Raw genomic sequence first — 26,781 nt, 5'->3', positions numbered from 1 at the left:
CAGAACAGGGAGGAAAAATCAAGGCAGAACCAGGTGGACTCTGACTTGATGAAACAGAACTGAGAATCCATGAAGACCAAGGCAGCCAAAAATCATAGGACAGAGTAACAGAGAAGAGAGCTACACAAAGAGAAAACACCAGAGATCTGCAAAACGGTCTCTCAAATACTCAGTACAGTAGTACTTGGTCAGTTCAATTACGTGAGGCAACTGCCGCAGGTTAGGGAAGGAACCATCTGAAAGGATTACGGAGGATAGTGCGTGACACTGACACAGGGCCAGTAATAGTGCCTGTCCCCACGAGCCAGACTGTAAAAGCTCATAATTCACTTGGCATTGGATAGAGAACTTAGGAAGGCCTTGCCTCAGTTTAAAAAAAAAAAAAAAAGTGGGGAATAATTAGCCTTAGATTGAGCACTGCTCCAGACTGCCTAATAAATCATAAAAGCAAGTCTCAAGGTTCAAATTGTCTCCAAATAACTACAACCTGGAACTAAACTCAAGAATATTTCTAATAATAGAAAAATATTCAGCACCCAAAAAAGGTAAAATTTCAGTGTCTGCCATTCAATTAAAGATTACCAAGCATGCAAAAAGGCACAAAAAAATAAACCATAATGAAGAAAATAAATGACTGAAGCTAACCCAAAACTGACACAGATGTGAGAATTAGCAGACAAGGGCATTAAAACTTATTTTAACAGTATTCCATATATTCAAAATGTTGAGTTAGAGATGTGAAAGATACAAAAAAAAAAGTGCTAAATCAAACTTCTAGAGATGAAAACTACAATGTCTGAGATTCAAAATACACTGCATAGAATTAATGGCAGATTAGACACTGCAGAAGATTAGTGAACACAGAAACATAGCAAGGGAAAATATCCAAACATGAAACACAGACAGAAAAAATAATCCAAAAAAAATGAAAAGAGCATAGGTGAGCTGTGGGGCAACATCAAGCAACCAAATATACATTATAACGACATGGGTTTATTTCAGGAATGTAGGGTTGATTTAACATTTGAATATCAATCAATGTGATCCATCACGCTAACAAACCAAAAGACAAAGCATGGGGTCATCTCAACAGGCCCAGAAACAGCATTTGAAAAAATCCAATACCCATTCCAGCTTTTCTTATACCGGACCACCCCTAGCAAACCACATTTGATCCTGGTATATAATCCTTTTAACATGTTGTTGGGTTCAGACTGTTAGTATTTTGTTGAGGATTTTTGCATCAGTAATCAGAAGGGATACTGGTCTGTGATTTTCTTTTCTTGTGGTGTCTTTATCTGACTTTGGTATCAGGATAACGCTGGCCTCAAATGAGTCAGGAAGTGTTCCCTCCTCTTTTGTTTTTAGGAAGAGTATGAGAAGTATTCATGTTAATTCTTCTTTAAATGTTTGGTAGAATTCACCAGTGAAGTCATGTAGTCTCAGACTTTTATTTTGGAAGGGGTTTGTGATTACTAATTCAATCTCTTCACTTGTTAGGGATCTGTTGAGATTTTCTGTTTCTTTTTGAGTCAATTTAGGTAGTCTGTGTTTCTAAAAATGTGTCCATTTCACCTAGGTTATCTAATTTATTGGAGTATAATTGTTCATAGTATTCTTTTAAAATTCTTTTTATTTCTGCATACCAAAAAGCAAACCCGTTGCCGTCGAGTTGATTCTGACTCAAAGCGACCCTATAGGGACAGAGCAGAACTGCTCCATAGAGTTTCCAAGGAGCAGCTGAAAGATTTGAACTTTCAGTCTTTTTGATTAGCAGCCATAGCTCTTAAGCACTGCACCACCAGGGCTCCTATATATGGTCAGTAGCAATATGTCCACATTCATTTGATTTTAGTTAGGTCTTTTTTCATTGTCAGTCTAGCTAAACATTTGTGAATTTTATTAATATTTTCAAAAACCCAACTTTTGGTATCATTGATTCTATTTTTTCTATTCTCTATTTCAATTTTAAAAAACCCATTGCCATCGAGTCGATCCCAACTCATAGTGACCCTACAGAACAGAGTAGAACTTCCCCCTAGGGTTTCCAAGGAGCAGCTGGTGGTTTCAAACTGCTGATATTTTGGTTAGCAGCCAAGCTCTTAACCACTTCAGCATCAGAGCTCCATGGTAACCATACTCATGTTAAAGTTATGGGATTAAGGTTCTTTTATTTTGACCAAAAGTTGTCTAAATTATCTATAATGTCATCATAATTCTCAAATGTAGAAGTTTTTCAAAAAAAAATAAGAAACCTTACTTTACATATTAAAAAAAAACTCAAGCCTGTTGTCATTGAGTCGATTCCAACTCATAGCAACCCTAGAGACAGAGCAGAACTGCCCCATAGAATTTCCAAATTTGTAAATCTTTATGGAAGCAGACTGCCGCCTCTTTCTTCCGAGAAGCAGCTGGTGGGTTCAAACTGCAGACCAGATCTTTCGATTAGCAGTTCAGCACTTTAACCATCGCACCACCAGGGCTATATTCTATACCAAGTTCTCTTTTTTGTTTGTTTTTACTTCAGCCTCTACCAAGATAGTCTTAGCACTAAATTCATGACATGAATTAAATTTTTTATCACATCACAGAAAATGTGAAGATTCACATTACCCTAATTCTCTGCTCATAAAAACACTTAGTGGGCGATTTACTAATTGAATTAAGACAACCAATCTGAATGAATCATAGAATTAATTAGTTCCATAAATCCAAGGGGTCAGCACAGGACTTTATTAACCATCTTCAGCATCATCAGTATAGTGATCTGAATTGCAATTAGTGAAACTAGAGAAGACCTTATACCCAGAAAAGGCTGTTAAAATTTTTTAATAGGTATTTTTTGTGTTGTAAATAGAATAAAAATGAACCTTTGGCTCTTGACATAGGAAATAAAGCCAAGGTTGTTGTTACCTCACAATTACATCTGTAAACAGGAGTACACGGGACTGAGAATGAGTTACCTCATCTATGCCAAGAATCAGGCCTATGCATGGTCAACTTCCTTCTTTAGAAATTATATTACCTGGAAAAGTCCTTTAGTCTTTCCTGGAAATTAGATAAAAACCATTCAAAATGTGCAAACTTGATACTAGAAGGAAATCACACTTTAAGCAAGTAATACTGGCAAATTGGACAAAAGAGTATACTCTGTACGGTTACAAATTGTTATAAGTTAAAAATAATCTTCAACCAAATAACTTTCACAGGATACATTAATGTAGTATACATGCTCAAGAAAAAAAATGTGTTCAACTAGGTTTCTTTCTTTTTTTTCCCCCATGAGGCTGTGGGGTACATTGCAGGAGGGCAGGAGGAATCCCTTCTAATTTCTAAAACATCTATGAGACCAACAAAAAACAAATACAACATAGGAAATGAAGACTCCAACCATAAAGGTTAAAAAAAAAAACACATACATACCCCACTTTTTAATCTTTGCCAAATTAGTAATTCTCTGAAACTGGAAAACATTTCTTACAAGGTGGAATATCAGAAGACCAACTCCAAAGGCTAAAGCGAAGTGAGAAAATTGCAAGAGGGCAGAGTTTAATCCAAGTCTGAATGATCAGCCAGCATGGCAAAACGGCCCACACCAAAGAAAAAATTGTACTTTTAAAGGTCGAGTTATTCTTCCTGATGTGGATAGCTAACTTGGACATTAAAAAAATTTAGTAATATAGTAGCTAACTTGGACATATAGAAAATATAGTAATATTCTTTCCATTGAAAAATGGAAAGTATGACCCACAAGGTATTTTTTTTTACTACGGAAATTAAGTGTCCATTTAGTTTCTACACTCTGTCCACTTTAATATATATTGCTTCAAGTGTTGCTACAGTATTACTGCCAATTTTATACTCTAAAACACCTTCTAAGAATTTAAAAACAAAAATCACCAGTGTTACAACATCTGGTGATAGTCTCTGAACTACACAAATACCCACTATAAAAACTGGGGCCTGGTAGAATTTGTCTGTAATTGAAGGGCTACATGCAGGAAAAAAAAAAAAAAAATCCATTGCCTTGAAGTCAATTCCAACTCATAGCGACCCTATAAGACAGAGTAGAAATGCCCCACAGGTTTCCAAGGAGCACCTGGTGGATTTAAACTGCTGACCATTTGGTTAGCAGCTGAGCTCTTAACCACTGCACCACTGGGGTTCCATGCAGGAAGATTCTTAAATTTAAGTGGTAAGAGATTCCCAGCACCCCTGAAAAATGTTTTTGGAGTGAATCAAAAATCCCTGCCTTCCTCCACCTTCAGTCACTTTTATCTAGATCCAAAAACTTTGGTTCAACTTGTATTTATATTTATAACCAATACATAGACTTTTTTTTTTTTTTTTACCTTATAAAGAACAACCACATGCACAACCACAGGTGGTTTTAATATCAGCAAAAAATTTCCTTTTAAGTGGTCACAATATCTCTAAGTAATTATCCTGTACTTCCAACATGATTCAAAGAATTGAAACAATGCTGCAGTGACCTATTCAAAACATAAGGAAATCCAATAGAATCACTTAAGCCTAGAACACCATGTTCTACCGCACAGGATTATTACCATTCTCTGAAAAGTTTCTGATATTACTTTACTACATAGGGTAACATGATAGGGAAATGTGGGCAATGAAGGGCAAGTGTCTTAGTTATCTAGTGCTGCAATAACAGAAATATCATAAGTGGGTGGCTTTAACAAATATATTTCCTCACAGTTACAAAAAAAAAACTGAATCCGATTCTGACTCATAGCGACCCTATAGGACAGAGTCGAACTGCCCCATGGGGTTTCTAAGGAATGGCTGGTAGATTCAAACTGCAGATCTTGTGGATGGCAGCCCAGCTCTTAACCCTGTGCCACCAGGGCTCCAGTCAAGAATAAAAAAGAATAGAGGTTAGGATTTACAACACGTATCTTTGGGGGACACAATTCAATCCATAACGGTGAGCTACACTTTCACGCTCACCTCAAAAACGGCTACTGCATCTTTTGAAATGAGCACAACAGACTGCGGCAACAAAACATTTTTCTAACTTTAAGTGAATTAGCTGAAGTAAAAAATGTTTATCTTCCAGATAGTCTATTCAATTGAAAAAATGAAATATGGTAAGTCACTGAGATCAGGGCTAATTCCATTTTTACTTCATTACTTCATTTATTTCATTAACGATCTTCACCCAAGTAAACAAAACATAATCTACAGATGCTACATTCAAAATCAGAATCTATCATATCACCACTTAAAGCACTGTAGTTCCTTTTTACCCTGTCACTCCAAGAAAACTACTATCAACATGGTATATAGTAGGTACTCAACAATACAGAACTGTAGAATCTGAAAGCTAAAAAGGAACATAGAGATCACTTGGTCCATTCCTCTTCTTTTCTTTGAGGCCTCCCATTTTACCCATGAGGAAAAATAATAGCTGGAGAAGTACCTTTCTTGAGCCAGTTATTAACAGAGCAGAAACTAGAACCAAGGCACTTTGACTTCCAGACCAGTATTCTTTCCACTACACTATGCTGTTGTCAAGAACTCTGAACAGCCTGAGATCTTACCCTACTACATGAAAATGAACAGCTCAGTCTGCTACAGTTTCATAGATACTGAGAATCAAAACATCTACACACCTTGCACACTGAGGGCCAAAACTGCCCAGACAGCTTTCTGTATATATTAACATGACTTTACTGTTTTCATTTACATAATTTTACTATTTCAGGAGACTCTAGACCAAAGAAATAAGTTGATTGTTCTTCAGCATGAAGCATCAACAGTTTTTAAAATCCCTGCCTTGCTCTTTCCACCAATCCTAAACTGTTATATCATGATAGTTACCCAATCCTAATCAAGTCCCCACCACCACTGAAAGGCCCACCTTAACAAAACTTCAAATTCTCAAATTTTGACCTTGCCTTTGCCCCTCCAGAACAATACCAAAGCTGTCAAGGTAGTGTTCTCCCGTACTGCAATAAGCAATAAACTCAGCTTTGTCTTATCAGTAGGTTGTGCTAAGGATATTTAGAGTCAGATGAGCTTGGCAGAAGATATGAGACTCCTGGCCACATCTCCCATACAACAAGAGTGGTAGCCAGGGTATAATCATTTGCCCTTGTTCCCCAAGCTCTAAATCCTAAGAGGCAACAAGCAAGGATGAAGGGAGACAGGATGATGAATAAAAAGAACAGTGCACTATAATTGTCTCCAGCTAACTGTCTGACTTTTTTTTTTTTTTTTTTTAACTTTCTGACTAAAAAGTATACCACCTCACCTTTGTGGGTCTCCATACTCCTATTTGCAAAAAAACTACAGACCCTGAACTAAATATTCCTCAAAGTCCACTTCATGTAAAAAATTCTAGTACCAGCTTTTACATTTCTGAGAGATTCCATTTTCATGCTTTCAGAAAACTCACTTCCTACTTCTTACTCCGTCAATCTTAGATACAAGGTGCTCTAATGAACTCCAAGTAGCCCAAAGATATGAGACTAAGTCTCAGTCAGCTGTAGGGATACTTCCTTTAGAAAACAGCAGAATCTAAAATGGTCACCGCCACCATGAAGCTCAATCATCTATTTGAGAATTCAAAAACATGTATGTACACAAAACTCTATAATGAATTTTAGGAAGTATATGGTATTTGCCCTAAAAACTTATACCATTCTCTTTGGCAAATGAAATCTATATTCCCACATGTTAATTACTCATCTCTTTCCTAGTATCTGGCTTTCAGCTGTGATGTCTTTGATGCTGTATTAAAAAGTTATGCAAGATAATTTAAGTGTAATATGACATTCATGAGATAAACAGCTCAAATTATGAAGAATTCATGACTTCTGAGCACAGCATTGTTTTTGACTCTGTGTTCGCATTTGCCCATGGAATGAATAATTATTCCGTCTCAGAAACATCTCTAAATGCTCTGATTCTGCCTAAAACGTTTTGCCTGTTTCAGTAATGTTCTCTGAGAAGAAAATATAGCATACCATTTAATCTACAGTGAAACTATTAAATTTACATTGTTGCTCTTGTTAACCCTATGTACCACAGAACGAAACAATGGCCAGTCCTGTGCCATCCTTACAATTGTTGTTATGCTTGAGCCCCTCGTTGCAGCCACTATGTCAATCCATCTCCTTGAGAGTCTTCCTCTTTTTCGCTGACACTGTACTTTAGCAAACATGACGTCCTTCTCTAAGGACTTGTCCCTCCTGATAACATGTCCAGAGTATGTTAGATGTAGTCTCACCATCCTTGCTTCTAAGGAGCATGCTGGCTCTACTTCTTCTAAGACAGATTGGTTCCTTTGGCAGTCCATGTTATATTCAATATTCTTCGCGAACACCACAATTCAAAGGTGTCAATTCTTCTTCTGTCTTCCTTATTCATTGTCCAGCTTTCACATGCATATGATGCAATTGAAAGTACCATGGCTTGGGTCAGGCACACCTTAGTCTTCAAGATGACATCTTTGCTTTTCAACACTTTCAAGAGGTTCTTCGCAGCAGATTTACCCAATGTGATGCATCTTTTGATTTCTTGACTGCTGCTTCCACGGGTGTTGATTGTGAATCCAAGTAAAATGAAATCTTTGACAACTTCAATCTTTTCTCCATTTATCATGATATGGCTTATTGGTCCAATTGTGAGGATTTTTGTTTTCTTTACGTTGAGGTGTAATCCATACTGAAGGCTGTGGTCTTTGATCTTCATCAGTAAGTGCTTCAAGTCCTCTTCACTTTCAGCAAGCAAGGTTGTGTCATCTGCATAACGCAGGTTGTTAATGAGTCTTCCTCCAATCCTGATGCCCCATTCTTCTTCATATAGTCCAGCTTCTCAGATTATTTGCTCAGCATACATAGTGAATAAAAGTGGGTATGATAAAAGGATACAACCCTGATGCAAACCTTTCCTCACTTTAAACCACTCAGTATCCCCTTATTCTGTCCCAACAACTGTCTCTTGATCTTGAGTTACATAGTTTATCAAAAAATGTTTGTAAACAAGTGAACAGTTCAAAGTTGCAGTGACTCTTTTAGTGTCCAGAGTTAGGAGCTGATATTTAAGCCAACACTGTCTGAGTCAGAGTATAAGGTTTTACTTAAAACCTTTTTATTTCTGTAGCAAATAATGAACCAGATTTTTCTTGTAAATATTTGAAGATTTTCAAGCTACCTTTTGAGATCACTGATTTCCCCAAGGCAGGACAGTTTCCATCACTTTCATCCCAAATAATCATTCAAGAAAGTTTAAATTGACTTTTGCATGCCCAATTTCTGCCCTCTTTAAAGTATAAGTAACTTTTTAAGATAGAAAACTTCTTACACTTCACTTGACTTTTCTGAACAGGTGACTTTTGGAGCTACTTGAATGAGGTTAAGCTGTGTAAATCTACTGGTACATTTCTATCTACCACTATACTCAATACAGCTATGTGATTTTTCCATAATCAGGAAACACCACAGGTTCCAATATATCCAGTTTCCAATAATTTTACATCAACTCCTTTCTTATACTCAAAAAGACCGTAAACTGCAAGTCTTTTTCCCTTCCTATAAGACCTATTAAATTTTTTTCTGGTTACTTTTTAATGACATTTTTGAAACGAAATGTAACCCCAGCCCAAAAAAGGCAACAAGTTAAATCATTCTGGTCACTTTAACAATAACAAAAAGTAATCTTCTCCTAATAAAGAATATAGAATCACGTTTCTATTTTTTTAAATGTATGACTGCAGCAGCTTTATGTATAATCACCAAAAACCAGAAAACAACCTAACTGTCCATCATCTGGTAAATGGATAAACTGTGGCATATATATACAAATATAGACATAGATATATATACACATACATTGGAACACTACTCAGCAATAAAAAAAGAACCACTGATATACACAACAGCATGGAAGAATCTCAAATGCATTATGCTAAGTGAAGAAAGTCAGACTTAAAAGACTACATACTAGATGATTCCATTTAAACGACATATTAGAAAAGACAAATTATAGGGACAGGAAACAAATCAGGTTGTTAGGGTTTGGGGTAAAGAGAAGGGGTGATTACAAAGGGGCAACATGAGTGAATTTGGGAGGTTACAGAACTGTTTTGATTATGGCGATAGATATGAATTTATCACAACTCAGAACTGAACACTAAAAAATAAATTTGTTAACCTATAAATGAAATCTGGACAAAAAATGATACCTTTAAAAGCTAGCCGCTAAAAATTTTTAAGATAGGTTGCTCATTTTCAACACCAAATATGGTTTAAATACACAATACCAAAAGTAATATGTACCATGTACAGTACAACTTATTTTATCCAGCCTCTTAAAGTACCAAACTATTTAAAAGTAAGTAAGGACAAAATATTTTTCATTTTATGCAGTGCAGATTGTACATAGTAGATAGTCTGAAAAATGTTAACTAATACACAATTCAGTAGAATTTGGCTCCTTCACCAGTTTGTATCCATATAGCTTTAACCACAAAATTATCCACTTTTCAGGATATGAACAAGGAAGCGACGTCCACAAAAATGTACTAACCTGAATTTGTTCAGTTAATCGATGAAGTCGACGGAGCACTTTATCTTGAATGAAAACCCATCAGGGTTGTGGGTGCCCTCTTACCAGAAGCAGCAACCTGAAACAAAAGAAAATGTATGAAATTCAGTTCTACCCAAATTTTGGTTAACATTATAATTCTTTTAAAAACTCTTTTATATTCCCTTATATTGTCAGTTATAACACATAAAACTTGTGTATATCCACTTATTCTGCAAGCAGTGCTCACGCCCAAACTCAGTACCACTCAGTGCCTTAATTTGCTTCATAGTTCATCTTACAATAAGTTAGCACCTATAAAACTTGCTATGTGAACAGTAAATTCTTTAATTTTGGCTACCTTTAACATACTGGGCAATCAGAAATGCCTCCGTTTCACACTAACCCTCAAATTGTCCACATCTCCCATACTCCTACTAGCTCTATGACCTAATTTCTTACTATCCTCAACACAAACTTCCACCTAAGACAATTTAATTTGCTTTTTTTCCACAGAACAATTTTGTCATTCTCAACTGTCACCCTGCAAGACACCACTCCTTCCTTTTAGAACAGGGAATTTTTTCTTCCCTTATCCTCTTTGTCAATCAGTGCACATCCATCAACTTTCTCAAAATCCAGCCCCTTCATATCTCCCTGTCTGAAAGCTGATATAATCACTCTGTATTCCATTCATCTTTGCTAGAATATTTTGCTGCCTTATATATGGGCCATCTCATGTAGTCTTCTGATTAGGAACCCTATCTCCTACTTCTTATGTTGTTGCCTCTCCATTACCTAGTACCATATTTGAAACACTGTAAGTAATCAATATTCTTGAATGGCAAGTGAAATGGTCTTATAAACATTCACACAATAAATGTTCACTGAGTAGCATGTGTCAGTCACTGAGTATAAAAACCCAAGAATAATAGACAATACATTTTATGACATGTTTTTCTGCGTTACTTTGTTATGTTACAAAGTGAGATTATTCCAATTCACATTATTTTTTTAAATAATTTATGACCAAAATTTTAATCCCAAGAATTCTCATAAAACATACTACAAATGACAGCATGAAAAAAATCTTGCACAGTGACTGAAACTTCAGCTGTACAATGTACCCTTCAATTGGCAAACACTGGTATCTTGAATAGTCTCAAATTTCCAAAGAAATACCACAAATAGCTATCTACTCGTATAGAAACGCTGGTGGTACAGTGGTTAAATGCTACAGCTGCTAACCAAAAGGTTGGCAGCTCTAATCTACCAGGCGCTCCTTGGAAGCTCTGTGGGGCAGTTCTAATCTGCTCTATAGAGTTGCTTTGAGTCGAAATTGATTCAACGGCAATGGGTTTGGTTTGGGTGGATCTACTCATACAAGCAATCACGTAAGGAATTTATGACCTAAAGCGGTAGTAAAAAAAACTAACTCTTGAAACCTATCAGATTCTACACCAAGTGGGCAACTTCTGCACATTGTGAAGACTTAGTTGGACCTTTTTAAAAACCTCTAATTTAGTTAAATGGTACAGCTTTTACTTTAATCTGCTGGCTTACATTATTAGCACATTTTAAAGACTTGTTATTCAATTACAGATGCATCCTATATACCAGCTATGGACAAAACTAAAGTTCTTAGTTCAAATTTTGTCAGTTTTGTTTCCGTAACATTAAAATATCACACTTTAGCTGGGCAGGATTTAGAGTTTTATTATCAGTCTATGTAAGACTAAAGTTCAAAACTAATTCAATTTTGCTTAAGGGAACACTGTAAAGTAATAAATTCTTAGTATTACATGCCTCATATGATTCATTTCAAACCATAGAGAATTGTATCCTCGTACGTGTCACTGTTACAAGAGACAACAAATTCGAACAGCTAAACATCTTAAAAATGCACTAAGCTTATAAACTCTCAAGCAAAACTTGGATTTTCTGTACATATCCTGCCAAATGAAGTTATTTCCTGTGCACCACTACTCCTCTTGCAAACCAGTCTTCTTTTTCATTTGACTTAGATTGGGCTACGAGGCCTAGAGGAGGATCAGGGCAGCTTGTGATTTCTCTCCTGAGACACAGCTCTCTCTCTTCTATCTCTAGAAAGAGACCTGCTCTAGCTGTGAGAGAAGCTCCTCCTTCTTGGAGATCTGTGGAGAGGCGGAGGGCTTCTATGATAATCATCTCAAGGGTGACGACCCCAAGAGGGGGGTGGACCACAAGTCTGACTTCTTTTTCATCACTTGACAGTTCCACTCTTACATGGCAGCCACACAGTGTTCTTCCATCTAGCTCCCAAACAACACCAGCTGCATTTTGGGGATCTTCAAATTCAACAAAAGCAAAGACCGGAAGGTTTCTAGAAACACACACTTCAGCATGGGCCATAATATCTAAAAGCCTGTTCCAATTTGGTCTTGTTGCTGTTGTGTCCAAGATTACGTACATAAATCTTACAGTCCAATGGACAGGAATCACAATGCATTTCAAAATCTTGGGTTAGAAACACACAGGCCTAAAATCACACACTCAAATGCGGTTTCTCACTCTCCTCCAGCGCTACTCCCACAGATGCTCTCACTTCACGGAACGGCAAGATTCCCATAATATCATTAATTCTGAGAAGCAGTTTTCTCCAATAAAATCAAAGCCTACTAAACAAATTTTAGGTGATTAGAACTAATATAGAAGCACTATCACCAACTTCAACTCCCCTACAACAAAGGTACTCCAACTACTTTCATTTTAAGTTCCAGTAGTCATAAATCAAGGCCCTAAAGCAGAGCAGCCTATAAGAACATTCAATAAATTACTGTAAACCCAAAATAAATAAAGTATTTAACAGATGTATAGTGGTTAACTATTTACATTACCTCATCTGATGGGTCTAGTTGGAGAGGATAAACCATTGCCAAGTCAACTACTCCCAGTGCCCAAAAACATACAATTTCTAAAAGACCATTAACCCTATAAGTCAGTCAAGGCTCGCTGTGATTCTTTTCTATAACTTCGTCAAAACTCTTTACCAATATCCCATTCTAATACCAATAGTATAGGATTTGTGCTTTTAGCCATTATGTGGTAACTGGAGCCAGACTTATCTTTAGACAGTAAACAACTGTAAAACTAGACAAAATATATGAAGCAACAGTTTCCAGACAATGGGCAAGTAAGCTAGATATGTGCTCCCTGAGAGAAGGAAACGAATTAGGTATAAACCCTAGGAGCATCTTGGCTTTCTGCCAAGAGACATGTTCCAGCCAACACTGCAGGCAGAGAGATTCAAAGCAGAGTGTAGCAGTCTCCCTAACTTGAGTTCAGGAAGGTGGAGGCTTTGGGAATTCCTGGGACAGTATGCCAGAGAGAAGGGAGTTTTGCGAGGGAACATGGAACTCTAGACATCTATGTAGGGCTCCCCTTGAATCTTTGACTTAATGCTAATCTGCACATAATTTGGGTGAAATTCCATGATGCTAGGAAGAGAAGGACTGCCCAGGAGGTATAAAATGAACAATTCAGAGTTCACACAAAGCTGGGAGACATTTGAGTTCTATCCAGCCAAGTAGAGGGACCTTGTTGTACACTCTGGGCGGTAAGAAGAGACTTCACTAGACCTAAATAACTCAGTAGAATAAAGACAACTCTATAATGATCCAAAAAAGCTTAAAAACAAGCCTTGAAGGAACAACTTAACACCTATAACCACCAATCAGGATGGAAAACCTCATAATTCACAGGGCATCAGAGAAAGTATTCAGAAAAGTTTAGCCTCAGTAGGGGGCAAAATTAACCTTACATTAAATGCTATCACCTAATAAAGGTTAAAAGCAATACCTGAAAGGATCAAATGATTTTTAGTAGTTTAAATACATCCCAGAATAAAGTTCTAAAATATTCATAAAAAAAAACCTGTTGCCGTCGAGTCGCCATAGAGTTTGCAAGGATCACCTGGTAGATTCGAACTGCCAACGTTTTAATTAGCAGCTGTAGCACTTAACCACTACAGCACCAGATTTTTCAGAATATGAAAACATATAGCACCCAACAAGGTAAAATTCACAATATCTTCTTTTACATGCTTGGGAAAGAAGGAAGAGAGGGAAGAAGGAAGGCAGTCAGGCAAGCAAAAGGGCAGGAAAATAGAGCCATAATGAGAAGAAATATCAATCCATCAAAACTGATTCACAGTTTATAGAATCAGTACATGAGGTCAGTAAAACAGTTATTACAAATGTACTCCATATGTTTTAGAAGCCAGAGAAAGTAGTTAGTTAAGTAAAGACAAAGACCCAAACTGAACATGTAGAAATAAAAACTAGAATACTGAAGATGCTCTGCACAATACCCAGTGAATTATGAGATTTTCTACTCTGGTTGGCTAAGGGATTCAGGCTCTATTCCTGGCCTGAAGCCCCTGGGCTTCAAGTAGATCCCTCCCAAGCACGTGCTGATTAATATTCAACTGAATTCTTGAAAAGGACCCTCTGCAGATCTGTGAAAGTTCTCTTTTTTGTAGCTCTCTCTGCTCTGGTACTCTGCTCTGTGAACTCTCTCTCTCAGTCTCCCAGCTGCATCTCCTCAGTCTCGAGGACCTCTCCAGGCTCCTTTTGAGTTCAACTGCCCTGCTCCATGGTCTAGAAACTTTCTCCAGGCAATAGCTGGAGCAATCATAGGGCTCACCTCATTTGTTTCCTGTCTCGCAGGGATCAATGTCTTTTGTTGCCTAATAGCAAATGTCTTGAGAACTACTATTTCATATATTTTGTCCAGTTCTTTAGTTGTTTCAGGTGGAAGAATAAATGTTACTTCATCTTTGTTGGAAGCATTGTTTTACCTATTTTAAAGGGAGATTATGAGCTAAATAAAGTTTGTGATAGCACTGAATGCTGAAATTTTCCTAGATGTATTCAATTAACACCACCCACACTTTCGTAAGTAATCCTGAAGGAAAGAAGCATAAGTAATGGATCCAGGAGTGAGAGAGGACTTGTGTGAACACAGAAAACATTACAATACAAGAATCTAAAACCATATCATAAAGACATAATATGTGGCAGAAAACCAGAATAACCATGAAAGTGAAATAGGATAGTAGCAGTTGGGTATAAAGAATAAACAGTACTCAGTAATCAGAAATAATAAAAAGCCAACGTAAGAAAAGACTAATTTTCGAAAAGATGCAAACTGAAAGGGTTTCCCGAAGAAAAAAATGGACTTGAAAATATATAAACAAGGGTGCACAGCCTGTGATTTCACATAATTCAAGTTAAATATATGGAGAAAATTATTCATTTAAAAGGAAATATTATTTTTCTTTTTCATCAGTGGCACTGGAATTCAGATCGAATGTTACAAGATCTGATCCAGGCTAACTGAAAGTGGACATACAAAGGAGGAGAAGCTAAAGAAATAAGTAGAACTCTTCAGGGGAAGCAGAATAGAAGTGAATAAACATCGTATATTCTACCAATAACAGGTATAAGTAAAAAGAAAGAAAAATCCTTTCGAAGATTTTTAAAGAAAGAAGTATGAAAGAAGAGGTTCGGAATCATAGATTTTAATCTGTGCTCTTGAACAAAGAGTCAGTCATCTTTACCCTATTGTTAGGGAAGAAGACTGAGCTAAACTGACCATACCTTGGGTATGAAAAGAAACACAGTACATGGCCCATTGACACTTATCTTCAAAGAAACAGTAAGTCCTATTCTAAAAAAGGAAATAGCGAAAATATAGATATATATGTATGTTTAACAAAAGACAACAAGAAACTATGTCAGGGATCAAACTGGTCATTTTTAAGAAAAAGAATTACTGTGTGTTTATAATAAGAGGCTAATTAACAGTAAAGAGGGAAGGTTGTAAACACATACACATTAAAAAGCTAAGTATACATCAGTCACTACCAGTCTCATAACACTGATCATTTCAAGGCCATTCTTGGTCTCCAAAAAAGCTGGACTTAAATGGGGAGGTGAAAGATATTATTATATGAGACTACCAGATTGGAATGGGTGGGCTATGGGTGGGGACAGCCCAGAAGAGGCTGCTCACTATGAATAATTTTACTACTGGAAACTTACCAACCTCTATACAGTATGGGGCATGCTGTTGCTGGCTAAGATTAAAAAAAGCATTATGGGGGTCTTAAATGCTAACAAGCAGCCATCTAAGATGCATCAATTGGTCTCAGCCCACCTGGAGCAAAGGAGAATGAAAAACACCAAGGCCACATGATAACTAAGAGCCCAAGAGTCAGAAAGGGCCACATGAACCAGAGACCTACATCATCCTGAGACCAGAAGAACTAGTTGGTACCCGGCCACAATCGATGACTGCCCTGACAGGGAGCACAATAGAGAACCCCTGAGGGAGCAGGAGATCAGTGGGATGCAGACCCCAAATTCTCACAAAAAGACCAGACTTAATGGTCTGACTGAGACTAGAGGAATCCCGGCAGTCATGGTCCCCAAACCTTCTGTTGGCACAGGACAGGAACCGTTCCCGAAGACAACTCACCAGACATGAAAGGGACTGGACAGTGGGTAGGAGAGAGATGCTGATGAAGAGTGAGCTATTTATATCAGGTAGACACTTGAGACTGTGTTGGCATCTCCTGTCTGGAGGGGAGATGGGAGGATAGAGAGAGTTGGAAGCTGGCAAAATTGTCACGAAAGGAGAGACTGTAAGGGCTGACTCATTAGGGAAAGAGAAAGTGGGAGTATGGAGTAAGGTGTATATAAACTTATATGTGACAGTCTGACTTGATTTGTAAACGTTCACTTGAAGCTCAATAAAAGTTAATTAAAAAAAAAAATGCATTACGATAGGACCTCAATATCGTCCAGCTATGGAACAAAGTTAAAAGAGAAAACACAAGAAGGAAGAAACTAACCCTGAAAGGAGAGCATACTGATAGTGTCTCCTTGTTTCCTTCTCTGTTCCTATAGTGTAATACACCTTTGTTTGATATATTAAAGGAAACTGCTCCTTCTAGCACTGTTTCTATTGTTCAAATAGAAATCAGTAAGGTAGGTGATATTCAGGGAAAAAGGAAAGTATATTTGGGTTAACAAAAACTAAAGAGACGAAAATTGATTTTTAAATAAATGAAAAAATGAAGTCTGTTGTGTCTCCTATTCAGCAAAAATTAACTCAACATTTTAAGATTGTCAAACTCAAATTTATTGGTAAGTGTCTTAGTTATCTAGTGCTGCCATGAAAGAAATACCACAACTGGATGGCTTTAACAAAGAGAAATTTATTCTCTCACTGTCTAGTAGGTTACAAGTCCAAATTCAGGGTGTCAGCTCTAGGGGAAGGCTTTCTCTCTCTATCGGCTGTGGAGGAAGATTCCTTGTCCTCAAACTTCCCCTGGTAGAAGAGCTCCTCAGGCACAGGGACCCCATGTCCAAAGGACACGCTCTGCTTCCAGTGCTGCTCTCTTGATGGTAAGAGGTTGCTTGCTTGCTTCCCTTTCCTTTTATCGCTTGAGAGATAAAAGGTGGTGCAGGCCACAATCCAGGGACACTCACTTTACACTGGACCAGGGAGGTGACCTGAGTAAGGGTGGTGTTACAATCCCACCCTAAGCCTCTTAACATAAAATTACAATCACAAAATGGAGGACAACCACACAATACTGGGAATCATGGCCTAACCAAGTTGACACATATTCTAGGGGGGGACACAATTCAATTCATGAGAGTAAGCAAATATTTCCTATAGTGATAATGACAATTAGCATTATTTTGAAGCAAAATAATAAGTTAGGAACTAAGGGAAAGAGTTCTTACTACTCCCTCTCCCTCCTTTCCTGAGACTGCCTACATTGTCAACATAAACTAGTGCTGAATCAACTTTTTCCTAACTAATTTTCTCTAGTTTCTTACCAATTAATGGGTCTATTTAAATTTTTATTCTTATTGGTCTAGGTAATTCGGTCCTAAATTTATAAGTTGTTTTAACATTACAAAATAAATTCTTTTTTTCTTCCTCCCCGCCCCGAGCCAGCCTCATACCCACCCTCCCAAAAAAAATCACTACAATAGGAATTTAGGTAATTTTTATCACTCTTAATTCATAAATTTGTTCATATAAGCTTTACAGAATCACCTACAAAATGAGATTTCTGGAAAAATGTATAGAAATTACCTATTACATACAAGATTCTTTTATATTCATTGTCCTTTCAGGTAGTCTGACTTCAAAAGGCAAAATATAATTATTTCCATAAGTTATTAACACCATCATTCCTTCTAAATTCCCTTGAGACAGAGTTTGAATCTCTAAATATTTTTCAACTTGCTTTATATTATAATTGGGTAGTTAGATGGCTGTTTTTCCCACCACATCCTCACAAGACTGTACATACCATGGGGGCAGAGAGACTGTCTATTCATGTTTATATTCTTCAGTGGAATCAAATGGCATAATATTTATAAGTCCTCTGCAAAATATTTTGCAGATGTCAAATGGATTTTGTTTCATTACTGTCTGTTATTATCCTAAATCTTAGCTGGCAAATAATGGCATGCTCCAGGGAAAGAGAACAGAACAAGCGGCCCTCATCATGAGGAAGAGTTTGATAATGGCCCAGAGCCTCCTTTACTCTTCACCCTCATTCCAAAGGTTCTAGAGCCCACTTAGTCACAAAAGAAGCTTCCATCATTCCTACATCAACTCGACCCCCATTGCCACAACCCAAACATCATCTGACTTTCTTACGGTTTCCAGCACCAGCTCCCAATCCATTATTCACAACAATTGGCTCTTTTGCTACAATAATCAGACTAGCTCATCCTTTATAAGATAAGATACAGAGGTAGAATCAACAGGCCCGGGTCTTATACCTAACCCAATCCCTGTTATGTTGAGTAAAATAAACCACTTTTGCTTGTGCCCCTTTTTCTTTTGAATGCCAGTATAAATATACAACATTGCCTCAGCAACACTTTAAGTACGATGTAAGGAGCCCAAAATATAGGTTATCATGCCTTTCAAGGCCACATTCTGGCCTTGAAGAAAACCCTGAAACAGGAATGAAGAGACTTATATTCTAGTCCCAGCTCTGAGCATCAACTGACTGCATGTCTTGGATAATACATATCACTTTCCTAGACTTCAAGTTAATGCCTCCAGAAATAAAGAAATTGGATTAAAGTTAAATTACATTTAGTCATCATGTCTCCTAAGGCTCCAACTGGCTATATAACAGCTTGCCAGATTTTCTTGTTTTTGATGATTGACAGTTTTGAGGAATACTGTCATGTATTTTGTAGAATGTCCCTCAATTTGGCTTTATTTGTTGTTTTCTCATGAATGGTGCACCACCACATTTTTTTCAACATTTTGTTGAGTTTGAGGTGAACACTTATACACCAAATTAGTTTCCCATTTAATAATTCATCACAAATTGTTCCATAGCATTGGTTGCTATCCCAGCAACTCTCCTCATTTCCATCCTGCATTCCCTGTTTCCACCCCTCCAGTTTCCCTGCCCCTCCTTGCCTTCTCATCTATGCTTTTGGGCAAATGTTGCCCATCTGGTCTTGTATAGCTAATTCTTCTAAGAAACACATTACTCAAGGGTGTTACTGTTTATTTTATAGGCCAATCTATCATTTGGCTGAAAAGTGACTTCCGAGAGCGGCTTCAGTTCCAGATTAAAATGGTGTCTTAGGGTAATAGTACTACATTTTTCTCCCATTCTAACCAGGACTTTCTATTGTGTCCTTGGTCAGAGGTTGGTAGTGGTAGCCAGGAACCAATCTAGTTCTTCGGGTCTCAGGCTAGAGGAGGCTGTGGTTCATGTGAGCCATTATTCCTATGGACTAATTGCTTCCTTGAGTCTTTGGTTTCCTTCACTCTTTGCTCCTGACAGAAAGAGACCAATAGTTGTTTATCTTAGATGGCTGTTAGCAAGCTTTTAAGACTCCAGACACTACTCACCAAACTAGCATGTAAAACGCCGTCTTTATGAACTATGTTATGCCAATTGACCTAGAAGGCTTCTGAGGCTATGGTCCTTAGCCTTCAAGCCCAGTAACTCAGTCCTACAAGGTGTTTGGATATGTCTAAGAAGTTTTCATACTTATGCCCTCTATATCCTCTATCAGATAGTTTAGGTAGGTAAATAGATTAGATAGATAGATAGACAGGCAGACAGACAGGATGGATTAGATAGGATAGACAGATTAGACAGACAGGTTAGATAGATTAGAGAGAGAGAAAGATATGCAACACATTCATATAGGAATATACAAATGCCCACAACTATACCTATATATGCACACACATGCACACTCCCACGCCTCTCTAGCATACGTATCTGTGTGTGTGTGTGTGTGTGTGTACATATGTATGTATGTATCTATGTATAACCACTCACAAATTTTTGGTTGTTATTACTGTTGTTGCAGGATTGTATATATTGTAGCATTTGCCGTTGTTATCGTTGTCAGGTGCTGTCGAGTCGGTTCTGACACACAGTGACCCTATGTAAAACAAAATGAAACACTGCCCAGTCCTGCACCATCCTCAAAATCATCGCCATGCTTGAGCCCACTGTTGCAGCCACTGTGTCAATCCATCTCATTGAGGGTCTTCTTCTCTTTAATTGACCCTTTACCAAGCATGATGTCCTTCTCCAGGGACTGGTCCCTCCTGAAAATATACCCAAAGTATGTGAGACGAAGTCTTGACATACTCGCTTCTAATAAGCATTCTGGCTGTACTTCTTCCAAGAAGCTCATTTTTCTAGCAGTCCGTGGCATATTCAATATTCTTTGCCAATGCTATAATTCAAAGGCATCAATTCTTCTTTGGTCTCCCTTATTCATTGGCCAGCTTTCACATGCATGTGGGGAGAATGAAAACACCATGGCTTGGGTCAGGCACACCTTAGCCCTCAAAGTGATAGCTTTTTAACACTTTAAAGAGGTTTTTTACAGTAGACTGGCCCAATGTAATACATCGTATGATTTCTTGACTGCTGCTTCCATGGGCGTTGATTGTGGATCCTGGCATTTATTGTAGTTGTCCTTTGTTGTCGCATACCTCTTGGTGTCTTCATTTACCTTGATCACTGTTATAGATTGAACTAAGTCCCCCCAAAATGTATGTCAACTTGGCTAGGCCATGATTCTCAGTACTGTGTGACTGTCTACCATTTTGTCATCTCATGTGATTTTCCCATGTGTTTTAAGTCCTACCTCTATGATGTTAACAAAGCAGGACTCAATCTGTAAGATTAAATTGTATCTTGAGTCTATCTCTTTTACGATATAAAAGAGAGAAGTGAGCTGAGAGACCGGGATCTCATTACCACCAAGCAACATAAGCCAGGAGCAAGTGTCTTTTGGACCCAGGGGCCCTGGGCTGAAAAACTCCTAGACCAGTGGAAGACTGGTGACAAGGACCTTTCCCTAGGGCCTTCAAAGAGTGAAAGACTGCCCTTGGAGTTGGCACCTTGAATTCGGACTTTCAGCCTCTTAGGCTGTGAGAGAACAAATCACTGTTTGTTAATGCCATCCACTTAAGTTATTTCTGTGATAGCAGCACTAGATAACTAAGACAGTCATGTTATGCTGACTTCCTCCATACTGCGTATAACCTTTCCCTTCACCAGGATTAACATGTGCTATCTAAAAAGTAATTCTCCCTCCCTCCTGCCACCTCCCATTCCTGGTAATCACCTAAGAATGTTGCCTTCTGTGTATAAACCTATTCTTAAATTTTTATAAAAGTGGTCTCATAAAATATTTGTTCTTATCTCACTTAGCATAATGTCTTCCAGATTCATCCATGTGATGTTTTGTGCACTAATCGTTATTGCTTTTTTTTTTTTCAGCTTGGCACTTTCGGTCTGTGTGTGTGTTTAACTACTTACAAAGAAAAAGAATCATTTTTGTTAAAGCATAATACAGGGGGTAAGATACCAGTTGACTTTTTGGTTTATTTTCAGCATTATCACTACTCTTTAATCATTCACAATGGGAAGACTCCCTCCTGACCAGATTTTTTTTTTTTAATTGTACTTTAGATGAAGGTTTACAGAACAAACTAGTTTCTCATTTAACAGTACACATATTGTTTTATGACACTGGTTAACAACCCCAGGACATGTCAACACTCTCCCTTCTCGACCTTGGGTTCCCTATTACCAGCTTTCCTGTTCCCTCCTGCGTTCTAGTCCCTGCCCCCAGTCTGGCATGCTCCTTTAGTCTCACTTTGTTTTATAGGCCTATCTAATCTTTAGCTGAAGGGTGAATCTCAGGAATTACTTCATTACTCAGCTAAAAGGGTGTCCGGAGGCCATACTCTCAGGGTTTCTCCAGTGTGTCAGGCCAGTAAGTCTGGTCTCTTCTGTGAGTTAGAATTTTGTTCTACATTTTTCTCCAGCTCTGGCAGGAACCCTCTATTGTGATCCCTATCAGAGCAGTCAGTGGTGGTAGCCAGGTCCCATCTAGTTGTAGTTGTAGTCCATTAGTCCCTTGGACTAATCTTTCCCTTGTATGTTTAGTTTTCTTTATTCTTCCTTGCTCCCAAAAGGCTAAGACCAGCAGAGTATCTTAGATGGCCACTCACAGGTTTTAAAGACCCCAGATGCTACTCACCAAAATAGAAGGTAGAGCATTTTCTTTATAAACTATGTTATGTCAATTGAGCTAGATGTTCCCCTAGCCTATGGTCCCAGCTCTCAGCCCAGAATTTGGTCCCTCAGGGAGTTTGGATGTGTCTACGGAGGTTCTATGACCTTGGCTTGTACAAGTTGTGCTGATGTCCCCAGTATTGTGTACTGTCTTAACCTTCACCAAATTTATATTTATCTATTGTCTATTTGGTGTTTTTCCATCCTCACCCCTTCCCCTCCCTGGTAGCCATCAAACATTGTTTCTTTTTCGTGTATAAACCTTTTCATGAATTTTTATTAGTAGTGGTCTCATATAATATTTGTCCTTTTGTGATTGACTTATTTCACTCAGCATGATGCACTCCAGGTTCATCCATGTTGTGAGATGCTCTGCAGATTCAATTATTCTTTAGCGTTGCGTAGTACTCCATTGTGCGTATGTACCATAGTTTGTTTATCCATTCATCTGTTGATGGGCATCGAGGTTGTTTCCGTCTTCTTGCTACTGTGAACAATGCTGCAATGAACATGGGTGTGCATATGTCTGTCTGTGTGATAACTCTTATTTCTCTAGGATATATTCCTTAGAGTGGGAATGCTGGATCACATGATGCTTCTATTTCTAGCTTTCTAAGGAAGCACCACATCGTTTTCCAAAATGGTTATATCATTTTACATTCCCATCAACAGTGCATAAGAGTTCCAATCTCCCTGTAGCCTCTCCAACATTTGTTATTTCTGTTCTTTTTATTCGTGCCAGTAATGCCAGGGTGAGATGCTCATTATTCCTTTTTCATTGTATAGTATTCCATTGCATAAATGTACCACATTTTGTTTATCCATTTATCTGCTGATGGACACTTAAGTTGTTTCCACCTTTTTGCTATTTTGAGTAGCGCTGCTGCGAATATGGGTATGCACAAGTCTATTCACGTCACTGCTCTTATTCCTCTAGTATATATATGTAGGAGTAGGATTGCTGGATCATACGGTTATTTCTATTTCTAGCTTTTTGAGGAAGCACCATACCATTTTCCATAATAGTTGTACGATTTTACAATCCCAACAGCAGTGTATAAGAGTTTCCATCTCCCCACAACCTTGCCAATGTTTCTTTTCTTTTTTTTTTTTAAATCAGTGCCATTTTGCAGCAGTGAGATGGTGTCTCATTATAGTTTTGATTAGCTTCTGTCTAACAGCTAATGATCTTTTTTTTTTTTAACAGCTAATGATCATGAGCATCTCTTCATATGTTTGTTAGCCACCTGAATGTCTTCTTTGGTGAAGTACCTGTTCATGTCCTTTGCCATTTTTTAGTTGGGTTGTTTGTATTTATGTTATTGAAGTGTTGAAGTTTTCTATAAATTTTAGAGATCAGACCCTTTCAGGTTTGTGACTGCCAAAAATTTTTTACCGTTCTGTAGGTTCTTTTTTTACTCTTTATTAGTAAAGTCTTTTGATGAGCATAAGTACTTAATTTTTAGGAAGCCCCAGTTATCTAGTTTATCGTTTGTTTTAAGTACATTTTTAGTTATGTTTGATAGTGTATTTATTTCATAGATTAGGACCCCTAGCTTTGTCCCTGTGTTGTCTTCCAGGAACTTTATAGTTTTAGGTTTAGTATTTAGATCTTTGGTCTATGGTGTAAGGTATGGATTCTCTTTAATTTTTCTCCAAATGGATATCCAGTTTTTCCAGCACCATCTGTTAAAGACACTATCTCTTCCCCATTGAATGGACTTCAACCCTTTGCCAAAGATCAGCTGCATAAAGCTGGGTGGGTTTATTTCAGGGTTCTCAATTTTGTACCACTGGTCTATCTGTCTGTCATCATACCAGTACCAGGCTGTTTTGACTACCAAAGTTGTATAGTAAGTTAAGATCAGGAAGTTTAAGGCCTCCTACTTTGTTCTTCTTCTTGAATACTGCTTTAGCTATACAGGGCCTCTTTCCTTTCCATACAAAGTTGCAGATTAGATTTGCCGTTTGCATTATATCTATAGATCCCTTTGGATAGTACTGACATCTTTGGGTATTACTGACATCTTCACAATTTTAAGTCTTCCTATCCATGAGCACGGCATGTTTTTCCATTTATATAGGTCTCTTTTGGTTTCTTGCAGTAGTGTTTTGTAGTTTCCTTGTATAAGTCTTTTACGTCCCTGGTTAGAGTTATTCCTAGGTATTTTATCCTTTTGGTGGCTGCTGTAAATGGTATTTTCTTGATTTCCTTTTTGTAGTTCTTGTTAGTGTAGAGGAATCCAACTGATTTTTTTATGTTGATCTATCCTACTTTGCTGAACTCTTCTATTAATTCCAGTAACTTCCTTCTGGAATCTCTGGGATTTTCTATGTACAGGATCATATCATCCAAGAATACAGTTTTACTTCTTCCTTATCAATTTGGATGCCCTTTTTCTCCCTTTCTTGGCTTATTGTTCTGGCTAGGACTTCCAACATAATACTGAATAAGAGTGGTGATAATGGACATCCTTGTCTCATTCCTGTTCCCAGTGGGAATGTTTTCAATCTCTCTCCATTGGGAATAACATTGGCTGTTGGTTTTGTATATATGCCCTTAATTATACTGAGAAATTTCTCTTCTATTCCTATTTTGCTGAGAGCTTTTATCAGAAAAAGGTGTTGGATTTCATCAGATGCTTTTTCTGCATCAGTTGAGATAATCATGTGATTCTTTTACTTTGTTTTATTTATGTGGTAAATTATGTTGATTGATTTTCCAATGTTGAGCCACCCTTTCAGCTCTGGTATGAATCACACCTGACTATGATGTATTATTTTTTAGTATGCTGTTTAATTCTGTTGACTAGAATTTGTTGAGAATTTTTACACCTATGTTCATGAGAGATACTAGCTTGCAATTTTCTTTTTTTGTAGTATCTTTTCCTGGCTTTGTTCTCAGGGTTATGCTGGCTTCATAGAATGAATTACGGGATAGTCTTCCTATTCTGTATTCTAGAATACTTTGACTAGAACTGGTGTCAACTCTTCTCTAAATGTTTGGTAGTGGTGTGGACTCTCCAGTGAAGCCATCTAAGCCAGGGCTTTTTTTTGGTGAGGGGGGGAATCTCTTATGACACCTTCAACTTCTTTTGTTAGGGATCTATTTAGGCTTTCTACCTCTGTTTGTGTTAGTTCAGGTTGTGTTTCTAGAAATTTGTCCTTTTCTTTTACATTTTCAAATTTGTTACAGTATAATTTTTCATAATATTCTGTTATGATCTTTTTTTACTCAGTTGGTTCTCTTGTAATGTCTCCCATCTCATTTCTTATTTTGGTTATTCGCATTTTCTCATTTTTTTCCACTTGTCAATTTGGGCAGTGACTTGTCAATTTTACTCATCATCTCATAGAGCCAACTTCTAGTCTTCTCAATTTTTTCTATTGTTTTTCTGTTTTCTATTTCATTTACTGCTGCTCTCATTATTATTATTTCCTTTCTTCTGATGACTCCAGAATTCTTTTGCTACTCCTTTTCTATTTGTTTGAGTTGTAGAGTTAAGCAATTGATTTTGGTCCTTTCTTCTTTTTTAACACGTGCATTTATTGCTATAAATACTCCTCTGAGCACTGCTTTTGCTGTGTCCCAAGAGTTTTGGTACGTTGTGTTTTCTCAGTTGATTCTAAGAGTTTTATTTCATTTTTAACTTCTATTACCCAAAAGTTTTTAAGTAATGTGTTATTCAGTTTCCACATATTTAATTTTTTCCTTGTTCTGTTATTCATTTCTAGTTTTATAGCATTATGATCAGAGAAAATGCTCCGTATTATTTCAATCTTTTTTTTTAATTTATTGAGGCTTGCTTTGTAGCCTAAAATATGGTCTGTTCTGGAGAATAATCCATGTGCAGTGCAGAAGAATGTGTGCTATGCTGCTGTTGAGTGCTGTGTTCTGTATATGTCTATGAGATCAAGTTGGTTAATTGTGCTATGTCTTCTGTATCTTTGAGCTTCTTTCTAATTGTTCTGTCCATGAGCAAAAATGGTGTGTTAAAGTCTCCTACTATTATTGTAGAACTGTCTACTTTTCTTATCAATTCTGTTAGAGTTTATGTATTTCTGAGCTCTGTCATGGTGTGCATAAATATTTATTACAGTTATGTCTCTTGGTAGATTAATCCTTTAATCATTATATGATTCCCTTCTTTGCGTCTTGTAATGGATTTTGACTTAAAGTCTATTTTATCACAGGTTATTATTGCCACTTCTGTTCTCTTTGGTTACTGTTGGCTTGATATATTTTTTCCATCCTATAATTTTTAACCTATTTATGTCTTTGTGTCTAACGGTTTTTTATCCACTCTGCCACTCTCTGTCTCTTCACTGTTGCATTCAAATCATTTACATTCAGTGTGATTATAGGTAGGTATAGAATTTACTGCTTCCATTTTGTTATGCTTTTTTTTTTTTTTGTGGTGATAACGTTTCCTCTGTTCCACATAATTTTCTGTGCTCAGTTCTTTGTGTTCATGGGTTTTCTTTTCTTATCCTTCATTATTTTTGCTTTTGTGTTTACTTTTTTATTTTCTTCTTTATTTTGGTAAGCAGGTTTATTAATTTCCCTTTTTGTGCAC

The 26,781-nt window shown here is 37.3% G+C and overlaps 1 protein-coding gene and 1 pseudogene across 8 annotated transcripts in view; both read right to left on the bottom strand.

The window, feature by feature from the left end:
• FUT8 (fucosyltransferase 8) overlaps nt 1-26,781 on the bottom strand; it is a 367,182-nt gene that overhangs the window by 267,552 nt on the left and 72,849 nt on the right. For all 8 annotated transcript variants that reach the window (XM_049899432.1, XM_049899426.1, XM_049899429.1 and 5 more), the window contains one exon: nt 9,556-9,652. The gene's annotated coding sequence lies outside the window, so the exon portion shown is untranslated. The remainder of the gene's footprint in view (nt 1-9,555; nt 9,653-26,781) is intronic.
• Nucleotides 10,599-14,619, bottom strand: LOC126084712 (serine/arginine-rich splicing factor 3-like; annotated as a pseudogene).

The sequence above is a fragment of the Elephas maximus genome, chromosome 10 (assembly GCF_024166365.1).
Source record: "Elephas maximus indicus isolate mEleMax1 chromosome 10, mEleMax1 primary haplotype, whole genome shotgun sequence".
Lineage (NCBI taxonomy): Eukaryota > Metazoa > Chordata > Mammalia > Proboscidea > Elephantidae > Elephas > Elephas maximus.
Note: the sequence above shows the minus strand (reverse complement) of the source record. Positions and strands in the feature narration are given on the sequence as shown.